Source organism: Nanorana parkeri, unplaced genomic scaffold (assembly GCF_000935625.1).
Source record: "Nanorana parkeri isolate BGI_ZX_2015 unplaced genomic scaffold, ASM93562v1 scaffold781, whole genome shotgun sequence".
Classification (NCBI taxonomy): Eukaryota; Metazoa; Chordata; class Amphibia; order Anura; family Dicroglossidae; genus Nanorana; species Nanorana parkeri.
Window position 1 is genome coordinate 453,743 of NW_017307049.1, and position 12,987 is coordinate 466,729.

Here is a 12,987-nt window from a genome sequence, read left to right on the forward strand (position 1 = left end):
GTTCCTGGTGCCATCTTTATTTAGCTCTGGTGAGAAACAGTCTGTGTTGTTTTAGAAAAATATCACACGTCCCTTTAAGAAAAAGTATTGGTAATTGGTATGGGCAAGTACCTGAGGGCAAGTACTTGTACTTGGTCTTAAAAAGTGGCATCGGGACATCCCTAATAAAGATGCTGAACCCTTTCCAGACCAGAGGTAATTGAATCCTAGATGTCCAAGCCAAATTTAGCAGTCAGCATGCATCTGTCAACCTGACAATAACTCTAGGACTAATTTGCAACCTTAAGTATTTTTTATACACTTTCAGGGCTTGTTCACACCAAGCTTGTTCCAGGAGCAGAGCAGATCTGTTACAGACCGGATCAAAACTGCGTCCAATGTATTCCAATGGTATTTTGGGCTCTAGTTCACACCGCAGCGTTCAGTTCCAGAGCATGTAAAAAAACTGCAGCAAGCCCTATTTTACTTTGCTCTGCAACGCTCTGGAATGCATGCAAATGCATCAAAAACACATGCAAATTCCCTGGAACGCACTGAAAGCCCATTTTAAACTAAAAAAACGGCTCTGAACTCATCAAAAACGCGGCAAAAAACACGATATAACACACTGCACTGCATGTGCAGAAACTTATACAGATCTGGTCTGCATTTGGTGTGAACAAGGCCTCAAGGGGATATATGGCTTTTATTTGATATGCTGTTGCAATAAAATCTCTGCTGTTTTATAAACTGACCAATGAACAAACATATGAAATATTTTTTTATTTATTTTTTATTCTGTAAATGTATCTGACAACTACAGTATAAAACAAATAGCATTGCAAACTTAAGGTGGCAGTGTTCATCTTCAGATTGATGCCTTTCATTTATTTAAAGAAAACCCTGGAGCTGAATGATTATTATTATTATTATTAGAGATGTCCCGATACCACTTTTTCAAGATCAAGTACTTCCCCTTATGTACTCGCAGATACCAATTACCGATACTTTTTCTTAAAGGGACAGGTGACATATTTTAAAAAAAATGCAGACTATGATTTTAGGCCAATTTCTTGATTATGAAGAACTTTAATTTAACAATAAACAATAAAACATTTGTATTTGCTTTCACACAGCTGTCGTGAAACTACAAATCCGATAATGCATCTGCCTCTGGGATCATTTAACCTATTCATGCTAGCAGGGGAGAATTTAAACTCTACTGCTGCAGTGTACTGGAAGTGTGTGCTGTGGATCATTTAACCTGGTACACACTTCCAGTACACTGCAGTAATAGAGTTACAATTCTCCCCTGCTAACACTAACTGGTTAAGTGATCCATAGTACGACTACATGTTATGTACTATGGATCATAATTTAACCTATTCATGTTAGCAGTGGAGAATTGTAACTCTATTGCTGTAGTGTAGTGGAGGAGTGTGCTGTATATATTTACTACACATATATTACAAACGTCCAGTACACTATAGCAATAGATTTACAGCCAGCCCTGTCCCAGCTTCCCTCACTCACATTTCACTCCGATCCCTGTTGCCTCACGCGGTGCCTCTTGTAGTCGGCGCAGGGCAGGATCGCTACATCGCGTCTCGGTGCTCAGCTTGTGAGAGGCGCTCACAATTCTGCCCTGCTAACATGAATAGGTTAAATCATGATCAATAATACATATACAGCACACATGTCCAGTACACTGCAGTTTTGCAGCAATAGATATATGCAAAAACATACCAAACAAAAAGTTTACAAAAGGGTTAAAACGTACCTGTGTCTCCGCCGCGCGCTCCCGTGCGAAGATCTGAAGATTCTCAGACGGCCGTGAAAGATCATTGGGCGGGTGCATGCGCAGTACAGATCTTTGGCCGGGAGAAGAGGAGAGACACAGAGTAAGTCAAAGTGTGTACCTGCACAGACTCCGTGGGACAGGAAAAGATAGGAGTCAGCTCTGGATCAGAGACTGGCAACAGTGCTGGAGGGACTCCTGAAAACTACTGGAAAGAAAAAGATGATCGGATCAAGAGGAATCACTTAAGGCAAGTCCTTACACTAGCATGGAGGGGGGTTTGGCCTAAATGTCACTTTAAGTGACATAAAATATATACATATCCCATATCAGAGTGCATCATGCTGGGGAACTTTTATATATACTGCGGATGGAGGGAAGGGTTTAGAAAAGCCAGAAATGTTCATAAGTTATAGTAGAGTATGGAAGGGTACATTTTTGGGAAAGAGTGGTAATTATTTCTTTACCTGTTCCCCCTAATCCCTGACTCTGCACCGGAGTAAAGAGCTGGGCCTGTGGCATTGTGTTTTTTTTATATGGATGATGGAATTCAGAAGCCAATAATATTTTTACGGTGTGCAGCGGGGGGTGTTTTATCACACATGTAATACATTTTAACGGATATTAAAGGTTCAGTGAATACTTTCCCATGTGTGCCAATTGAGTCATTCAGACTTAGAAACCTATCGCAGCAGGAGCCGGGGATAAAGATAAATTTTTTCCAAAGATATAGCTGTAATATTCCGATTACGGCACATTTGCAGGCTACAGAATGATTATGCAATGCCATATGACTTTACGGTAGATATTCGGCTATCGGATGTAACAGTGGGGAAGACACGTTAATTGCCAGGGCTCTTCACGGCCTCGTCCTTTTCCAGCATCAAGGGGGGAAAAAAAAGAAAAGAAGTAGAAATGCAGACCTGAAGTCTTTAGAAAAGAGATGTTTTTTATAGATCAGAAGGAGCAGAGAACATGTAAAAGAAGAGAGGGTGATTGAAAGCAGTTTATAAGATGAGACAGGTTTGAAAAAATCTCTTGCAATTAAAAGGTAGAAAAATGGTCTTTTCTGCAGGGGTACATATGTCGGGTGTTTGTGTCGGGTGATATACTTGAAAATAGAGAAATTATACATAGGTCCTACAAAATCATCTTACGGTCCTGAAGAGGGACAAGAATCCAAGCCAAAAACTAGGACCAAAGTCATCATAAGAAAACTGTTAAAGGACTGAAGGAATCTGGGTCTGTTTATCTTTTAACTCACCAAAGTTTACATTTTTCGCTATGTGTTTTATTGTTTTGCTCCATTTTTGGTGCTACTTATCACGCACAATCTAGTGCCGCCTCTGCTTTTAAGGCACACGGTTGATCACACTTCTGGATTTTACCTGGAGTGTTGTGGCCACATCCGATCAGAGTGGTGCCCTCCCCCTTACAGGCCACAACCAATCATACTGGTACCCTTCTGATGGGCCGCAACCGACCAGAGGGCCACCCTTCCCAGGAGTGTTGTGGCCACATCCAATCAGAGTGGTACCCTGCTCCTAACAGGTCACAACCAATCATAGTGGTACCCTTCTGATGGGCCGCAACCGACCAGAGGGCCACCCTTCCCAGGAGTGTTGTGGCCACATCCAATCAGAGTGGTACCCTGCTCCTAACAGGTCACAACCAATCATAGTGGTACCCTTCTGATGGGCCGCAACCAACCAGAGCGCCACCCTTCCGAGGAGTGTTGTGGCCACATCTGAACATAGTGGTGCCCTCCCCCTGATAGGCCACAACCAATCATAGTGGTACCCTTCTTTTGGGCCGCAACCAACCAGAGCGCCACCCTTCCCAGGAGTGTTGTGGCCACATCCAATCAGAGTGGTACCCTGCTCCTGACAGGTCACAACCAATCATAGTGGTACCCTTCTGATGGGTCGCAACCAACCAGAGCGCCACCCTTCCCAGGAGTGTTGTGGCCACATCTGAACAGAGTGGTGCCCTCCCCCTGATAGGCCACAACCAATCATAGTGGTACCCTTCTGATGGGCCGCAACCAACCAGAGCGCCACCCTTCCCAGGAGTGTTGTGGCCACATCTGAACAGAGTGGTGCCCTCCCCCTGATAGGCCACAACCAATCATAGTGGTACCCTTCTGATGGGCCGCAACCAACCAGAGCGCCACCCTTCCCAGGAGTGTTGTGGCCACATCTGAACAGAGTGGTGCCCTCCCCCTGATAGGCCACAACCAATCATAGTGGTACCCTTCTGATAGGCCACAACCAACCAGAGCAGCACCCTTCCCAGGAGTGTTGTAGCACTTTCCTATTGTCAAGCCGCAGACAATTTGAGCAGCACTCATATTGTGCTGTTTGCCTGCAACCAATCAGAGCATCTTCCCCTCCTTGACCATCCTTTGTAAACTTGGTGCTGCTCCTGGTTTGCTGCCCAAGCAATGTTTTTTTCAAGCTAGCTGCTGTGCCCCTGGTGAGCCTTTATGCTAGGCAGCCTGCAGCTTTCCATTAATTGTATACCAACCTTTGGTTATTTTTCCTGGTTATCCATGTCTGTTGCCTGTCCTGACCTCTGACTTGTATCCTGACCATCCATGTCTGCAGCTAGGCCTGACCTGTGGACTATTTCCTGATATGGTCCGCGGTTTATTTAAAAACATGCACAATATAAAAATCCAAAAAGTGGTATATTTAACGTTTAGCAAAATGGAAGCAATTTAGAAAAGTTTATTGTTCGTATTTACATAACCTTTACCTATTTAACTGGAGTTCTACATCTGAACATTCCAATCAGGAATTTATTACACTGTATGACTGAGAAAGTTCATGGGAAGAGTGACTAACAGAAATTCCTATCTGTCATTATATATGCTGTGTTGTTGGGTAGGACGGGTGATTACGCAGCAAGAAATACTCAGAAAAGAGTCAGATGTGTCTGGGGTAGGTTCTAGGACAGCCACAGAACACATACAGGAACACAGGACTGGAATCTGTGTGTTGAAGGTAAAGCAGGCATATAACACACCATAATACGTCAAACATTAAAGGAGAACTATGAGGTGAGTGCTTTCCACTCACCTCATAGTTCTAGCCGACCTGTGACAATGAGACTGTCACAGGTCGGCTCAGTAGATTGGGAAGTGAGCGAACACATACCGGCGTTCGCTCACCTCTGCCGTGACAGGGGAGGGGCTGGATTCCCCCCTCCCTGCTCTGATCCGCCAGCGCTGACTGGCGGATCGGATGGGGGAGGGGGCGGGTACAGCTGGCTCTGCCTCTAGATAGGCAGAGCCAGCTTTCACTCACGCAGCTGGGCGGATCCAGACATAATTGTCGGGATCCGCTTCAGCTGCGGCGTCTCAGTATACCGCGAGCAGCAGCTCGCGGTATTCTGTGGCGTCTCAGTATACCGCAAGCTGTAGTTCACGGTATACTGAGCTTAGGGTGACGGGAGGACGCTAGTTTGTGTCCTCCCGTTACCCTAAGGAGAACTATGGGGAAAAGCCTTAACCCCATAGTTCTCCTTTAAAGTTGAGATGTAGTAAATTGTTCACAATGTCTATCCAATAGCCAATGCATTTCAGAGGTTCTGAAGGACCTCCTCACGATCAAATATTGGAAGGGGGTTTCTAAGAACTCTTCTAAAACTTAATTGCATTTCAATGGCTATTATAATTATTGAACCACATTTGGACTATATCACTTATTTGGGGCTCCGCTTTTTCCTTACATCTTGTATCTCAATGCACCAATGCGCCAACCAGTGGCCCTTGTGTGTCCCATGAGCTGCCTAACTCGAGTCTCTGCAACCGTTGATACCCCCCGCAGGGATTCTAAAATATGCTTGGGGACCCCGAGCTTCAAAGTCTCATTATACATCACAACATAACACAAGACAGAGACTGGGGATGTCAGTAATTGGATATGCAGAGCCCAATAGCGGGGGCACACACCTTGGGATAGCGTACTCAGGAGATGAATCAGGCACAGGATCCAAATACGTGGCACAAAAGGGTAAATCCACTAATCATAGTTAAACGAAGCATAAGGTCAGGACAGGCAGCAAAGGATAAAACTCGATAAATGAAGCAAAGGTCAGATAATGGAATCACACGGCTAGAAACTGGCACACGCTGTGGAAAGCTCTGAAACAACTGAGCGCTCTCTCTCTCTGGCAGCTTTGTGGTGATCAAACAGGAAGTGATGTTGGGAGGTGTGGCAGAAGGGATGCAATTCCTGTCTATAACAGGAAGCAACCCAGTGCTGCCATTTTGATGTAAGGATGCCATTAGCAAGAGGCCTGACTATTTTCACGTCGGGAAGTTATAGGATACCAGTCACTGACAAGAGTGCCAAGCACCCACATGCTTCGAGTGCGATTCATGAGATGCCGAGGGAGCATGACGCCAGCTTCCCGGCCAATCAGAATGCCGGGCCCGGCTTCTGGATTTGCTAGCTTCTTGACCAATTGGGAAGCCGGGCAGCGCATCATTGCACGCTACTCGGCTTCCTAATTGGCCGGGAATTGGCCGGCTCCATGCTCTCTCATCACAAGTGACGAGAGAGCATGGAGCCGTTTCCTGGCCAATCAGGAAACCGGGCAGCGTGATACAGGAAGTACTCGTGCTAGGTATCGGAGCATTTGGGCGAGTACGAGTACTCACTCAAATACTCGGTATCGGCACCGATACCGATACTAGTATCGGTATCGGTGCATCCTACTGATTACAAACTGGGATTTCTGCTCTCACTGGCTGCATATTTGCTTTGGTTTGGGAAAACTGGAATTTCTTTATGCGGTCAGCAATAGGCATACGTGTAATTGAGAGTTTTAAATGGCCAGAAATGTCAGTGAAAACTGGGAGATTTTACCAAAATGTTGCCATTTTAGAGAAATTCATGAACGTCAAAGCAAAATAGGAATATGTCCATATTTTTTTTTTTTTAAAGCTGGATAGAGTAAGGAATAGCTAAAAATAAACCAGTCAAGTTTTGTTTTTGTCATCTATGTCCCGTTGGGACACAACAGGAAGTAAGAGGAAATCTCTCAAAGGTCAGGAAAATCCTCTCAGACAGATGTTAATGGAACAAGTGTCTCCACTGGAAGATTTCACCTCTACTTCTATTGTGGCAATTTCGAAATGTCCAAAAGTCACCAGAATTCTGGTGAATTTTGGATTTTTGCATCACTTTCAGTCCCAGTAACAAAAGTCACAGCAAAGAAAAAATATCTCTAACCCTTCTCTTCTCCAAAACTAAACATTAAACCTTTGGTTTTACCTTCACTTTATGTTTTTGTTTTTGGGTTTTTTCTCCAATAGATTTTTATTGAACATTTGTCAGTTTTATGACAAAATGAACAAATTGCAAAATAAAAAAATTAAATAAATCACTTTATGTTTTAAGAGTGCAGTGACATTTGTATGGCTTTAGATAGTTATGGAAGCTTCTTATACTGGACATGTTCTTGCGTCATAAAATGGTCCCTGATTATTCTAAAAAAATCCACAAAAACATTATAATAGAAAGTTCAAAGCAACACACAAATAACAAATGCACAAAAATAAAGCTTTTAACAGGCATAGCTTTGAACCAGGTTCAAGGGGGACTCCAATCTTATACTCAAGTGAGATATTAAAGTTAATGGGATGAATAATGCTTATATATTTAATGTATTAAGTACAGGTATTAGTATAGCGTCAACAATATACGGAGTGCACATTCACATCAGTCCCTTCCCTCAAGGAGCTTACAATCTAAGGTCCCTATGGTACACGCAATACAAGGGCCAATTTAGAAAGGAGCCAATTAACCTTCCAGCATTACTTTGGAGTGTGGGAGGAAATTAGTATTATTATTATAATTATTATACAGGATGTATCCAGTGCCAGCAGTTTGTGCAGCACTTAACAATATAAAGAAGACATTTCAATTATAATTTGAGACAAGATGATAAGAAGGGCCCTGTCCAAGAGAGCTTACAATGTAAAAGGGAGGGGAAATCAGAGTAACTGGAGGAAACCTATACATGTACAGGGAGAACATGCTAACTCCTTGAAGAAAGTGTCCTGACTGGTATACAAACCAGGGAGCCTCAGTGCTGCAAGGCAGAAGTGCTAACCACTAAGCAATATATTGTTCTGCTGTCAAATATTTTTGATGTTCTATATACTTTTATCAGTGCGTCAACCAAAACTCCTGAGGAGGCGGAACATACATCCATGAAACGCGTGTATCAGAGACAACCCCATCTTGATTTGCCACTCTAATTAACTTTGGAGAATAATTATAAAGTATGTTGAGATATATGAAATAAGGTGTGAATCATACACGATGTGAAGCGACATCAGATATGAATGTCGGGAGGCATCATTTTTTCTATGGAGTCATTTTTGCCATTTCCAAATTATACGTTTTTAATGTTTTTAACATACTGTTTATCAAAATATTTTTTGAATCATTATACACAAATACATTGCCTTTGAGTGGATACCTTACAAGTCTGCTATGTGCTATATTTTACTTCTACTTAGACAATATGGGACGTGGTACCCCAAAAGCCAACCCACCCTTTAGATATTAATGTGCTAAAAATAACACACACTTCAGATATTTTATTGTCTCAAAGTATCACCCTAACCGTCCCCTCTGCTCTTCCAAAGACCTCCTGCTTTCCAGCTCCCTCGTCAACTCCTCCCATGCTCGCCTCCAGGACTGCTCTAGAGTCTCTGCCCTCCTCTGGAACTCTTTACCCCAACCTGTCCGACTATCTCCCACTCTGACTGCCTTTAGGTGATCCCTTAAGACTCATCTCTTCAGGGAAGCCTATCCCACCACAACCTAACCACTCAACCATCAGGTTCTCATACAATTCATCCCCACACAGCTACCTCCTCATGTATCACTTCCCCCTCCCTTTTAGATTGTAAGCCCTCAGGGGCAGGGCCCTCCTTACCATCTTGTCTTGAATTGTATTGTGATTGTAATGTCTTCCTTATATTGTAAAGCGCTACGCAAACTGTTGGCGCCATTTAAATCCTGAAGAATAATAATAATTAGAAAAGCGCATTTTAGCTATGCAACCCAATGTAAGAAATCTTGAGCCTCTACTTCTGCTCATCCCTAATCAGAAACAGCATCATATGTTTTTCTAAAGACAATTTTCCTTAGTTTTTGATTTATTTATTTTTTAACTGAAATGTTTCTTTAATATAAGAAAAAACAAATGTACCGTGTGCAACCCATGTCATACTTAAATCCAAGCTGTGTGGACTCGGGACACAAGACGCCTGCCTCCGCTCCAGAATTTGGGTCAGTTTAGCTGAAGTCGGGGAAGGTTTTCTTATATTAAATCCTTATTATACAGAGTAGAAGTTCAGGCAGTCAGCCAGCTAATCAATTTTTTAGAAGTACATATATAAAAATTTAAAGCAGGCTAGACAGACAGCGGGTGGAAAACAAGCCAGTATCACTGAGGACACTGGTTAGGCAAAAGAAGTGTATGTTAAACTGGGTCACCGGCAAAGTGAGTTATAAAATCTGGTTTGTCGACAAAATATCCCTCTGTGTGAAGACAGTGAAGTGCATCTCATGATTGTTCTATGCATGCCGTCCTATAGTATTTATTGATTGTTACAAAATAATGGTTTACCACTCCCAGTGCTAAACTGCCTGGTTATAGAGGCCGAAAAAAAAATCCTGAGCTCCATTTGATAGCAAAAAATAACAGCAGATTGAACTTTCCCCGACTCTATACAAAATGGGCAAAAAAAGTTTTGGCTTTACATCCATTTTAAGGTCTGTAAATTACAGTATGTAATGTACTTTTTTAAAATGTAAATAAGACACCAGAATATAGGTAACCTCTGCAACATTTGTCAATGGCTTTGACACTATCTCCATTAGTGTATAACGTGTACAGGTTTGTGGATTCAAAGTAACGCCACCCCCGGTGTCTATTGGTGTTTCATTGCAGTCAGCCTCCTTGATCAATAGCTGCTGAGATACAATTTCCAAAAGGGCATTGTTTTCAGCACAGTGGTGTAGTGGTTTGCGCTTCTGCCTTGGAGTTTGCATGTCTGCAATGAGCATCACCAGAATGCCCTCCAACTCAATCCTGCGGTGAGCCAAGAGTTTCAGAGGAAGCATTGATAGAGTGTAGCAGTGCAGAGATCTGGGCGCCTGCTTAGCAATACAGAGTCACAACAGCAGCAGCAAATGGCTAGCTCAGCATACCAGAGGAAGGAAAATAGTGGATGCACACACAGTACATGCCCCTGATAGGGAGGCTGAGCAGGTGGGTTGTGTCTCCACAGGCCATCTATGGAACCAGGTAAATGGTAAATTCAGGAAGGGGCAGCAGTCTCAACCCCCAAGTTAGCCTTTACAGGGATAAGGGTTTGCTACAATGAGCACCTCCAGCAGGGACTATCCCTGGTCACCTGGCCCTCAAAGCATCAGCAACCAGGCAGGAGCCATCTTTGATGGATCCAAACTTGGCCCCTCAGTGGGCATACCACCTGAAAGGAGTCTTCATGGACAAGGCTCTACTGAAATGCCCTGGACCTGTATGGCACCCTGAAAACTGCACATGCTGCACAAAGAGTTAAGGTGAGTGCCCCATGCAGGATCCAGTGCCTTAAGCATATTACAGGCCGGCCTCACATATTCCTTTCACGGGGCATCGGGTATGGTCCACCAAGGCTCTGCCAAGGAGAAAATCCATCTGTATAAATGTTTTAAAGTGTCACAGTAGCTGTGCGCAGCTTAAAGAAACTTGCTAGAAAAGTTTTGAGCATAAACGTTTAGAAAAAGGATGTGCTTCTCTCAGAGCAGACAGAAGGATCCATCACCTAAGGACACAAGTCTGATAGTTGCTGCTCTGCCAACTACCTATCCCCTGAGTGCGCATAACAATATCTCACATTAGCCCTGTTTAAGAGGAATGTAAACAACTGCAGCTATCTTTATTTGATAAGTTCATGGTAACATAGGAGCTGGAAGACAGTGTGTGCTATCAGCATGAATTCAAACATTTGACATTAAAAGTCAGACCTCCGGGAGCCTCATCTTGAGGCCATACCAACTAAAACTAAATAAGGGGTAAGTACTCATTTTTTATACATAAGCTTCCATAATTAGAATTAACTTGCTCCAGTGGCACCTGCATGTCATTGGTCAGGTGGGGCTTCCTCATGTAGTTATATCAAATACAGCCAACACTGTATTCTGGTTGTCATCAGACATTGAGGTAAAGATTTTTGGACTCATCACCTCATTTGACACTCTCACTTGACCTAACTGCAAGTGGATTTCTCTATTTGGGTGAGCCCCTATCAGGAGGAAGGCCCCCTGTTTTTCTGGTGAGTAGCTGAATCGAAGTCGACATGCCTTAATAGTGATTTTGCTGTTTTGGTAAAAAATTGATGAGACTCGCAACCAGCTTTCCAAAAGTTGGTCTTCATGACACTGACAACAGTGGACCAAGCCCGTATAACAAGCATCGGCATGGCCGCTTATAGTCTCCACTGGAAGCCTATGTGACAGGTTGAGAACACAGCAGATCCACTGAGAGATAGGGACAGAATGTAGTCACCTAAAAATGGCAGCACCACCAGATATAATTTTAATGAATACTGCTGATGTTGAATGATCCCAATTTGTAAAATTTACTGGATTTTAGTATTATTTTTTTCTAGGGCTGCGGAAATTAACGATGAATTTCTTGATTTATCGTTAAAATTTTGGATCGATTCAAATTCTTTTGATCAAAAATGAAAACTCACCTCTTTGCCGGCTTCCGGGTCTTACAGGAGTCTCGTCGGAGATCCAGTGACGTCACGGACATCGACGTCACCGGAGTCCGGTGACATCGATGTCCGTAAAGTCACCGGACTCCTCCCCCCTTCCCTTCGTTAGCCGACGGAGCCACTTGGGCCGGTGAGTTTGCCCAAGAAACTTTCTGCATGAGCGCCAGCCAAGGCATTGGCCTATACACATACAGCACAGCAATGAAGTAATAAAATGAACTAGGATCACACTAATCCAGCACGTTATTATTCTGAGTTGCCCCACTCAAGCGGCGGCCATATTGAGTGGGGCACGTGAGATTAATGACGTGCTGGATTAGTGCGATCCTAGTTCATTTTATTACTTCATTGCTGTGCTGTATGTGTATAGGCCAATGTAGTTGGATCTCTATGTTCGTTATAATTAATCAAAATTAATCGATTAAACATTTTTTTAGATTAATCAAACATGAAAATTTTAATCAGTACCAGCTCTATTTTTTTCCTATAACAAAGCATTTCTCAGTATTCAACATGAACTGGCAGCCCACATGCTGATCAATGACTACTTGTTTGGAAATGATCACAGGCCTGAGTGACCCGTTAGGGGACAGTTAAGGCACGATGACCCATCGCCACAGGCTACTGGGGCCAGCTTCTCTCTGCCTCTCTCATAGCGCCCGCTACAAGGGGATTTCCAGCCCCTGGAAAAAAAAAAAAAAAAACAGCTAAACATTTCATTTCCTCCCTCTTATCTGGAGCTGTGTGTTTATAGGAAGAGTACATATAAAATATGCTGGCTATATAACATTTTTCTGGAGGACGTGAATTAGCATTTTACGGTCTACTTCCTCTCTATTTACTATTGACGAGAAAGTAAGAGCGGAGTCAAGTCAGGTCAGCCTGGAGAGAGGCGGCTTCTTTCAGTCTCTCGATTAGCTATTCAGTGGCTCGACGTTAAGATCGCTTGTGAAGTGGATTCTTTCATTAAAATTCCTAAAACTATTGTGCAGAGGCTGTTTAATTATATTACAAAAGATGCTGTAAATGAAATAAACATAATAGCAAAGATGATGTATATAACGATATTAAAAAAAAAAGAGAGAGAGAAAGAAAGCCGAGGGAGCTTGATTTGCCCCTGCAGTGTTGTGTCCTCACAATGCCTCTAAAAATTAATGGCCAATAGGTTAGAATGATAAAAGTGATGAATTCATGGAAGATCCAGAAGACAATAAGAAGCAGTAGCTAAGTCAATTCATTGGTGCCAATTAATGAAACCTGCAAACAACAGTGGAGGAGCCAACTGGATGTCCTAGCTTCTAAATGAAAAGGAAAACTGTATTATGATTGGCTGTGCTAGTCACATGATCTCGGCAAATGAAAGATATAATTTTTAAGGAAATAGCAGTAGGACCGCAGA

The 12,987-nt window shown here is 43.0% G+C and overlaps 1 protein-coding gene across 1 annotated transcript in view; it reads right to left on the minus strand.

The window, feature by feature from the left end:
* Positions 1-12,987, minus strand: part of ZBTB20 (zinc finger and BTB domain containing 20) — a gene marked incomplete at its 3' end in the record, with an annotated part of 528,739 nt that overhangs the window by 449,914 nt on the left and 65,838 nt on the right. The window lies entirely within an intron of this gene.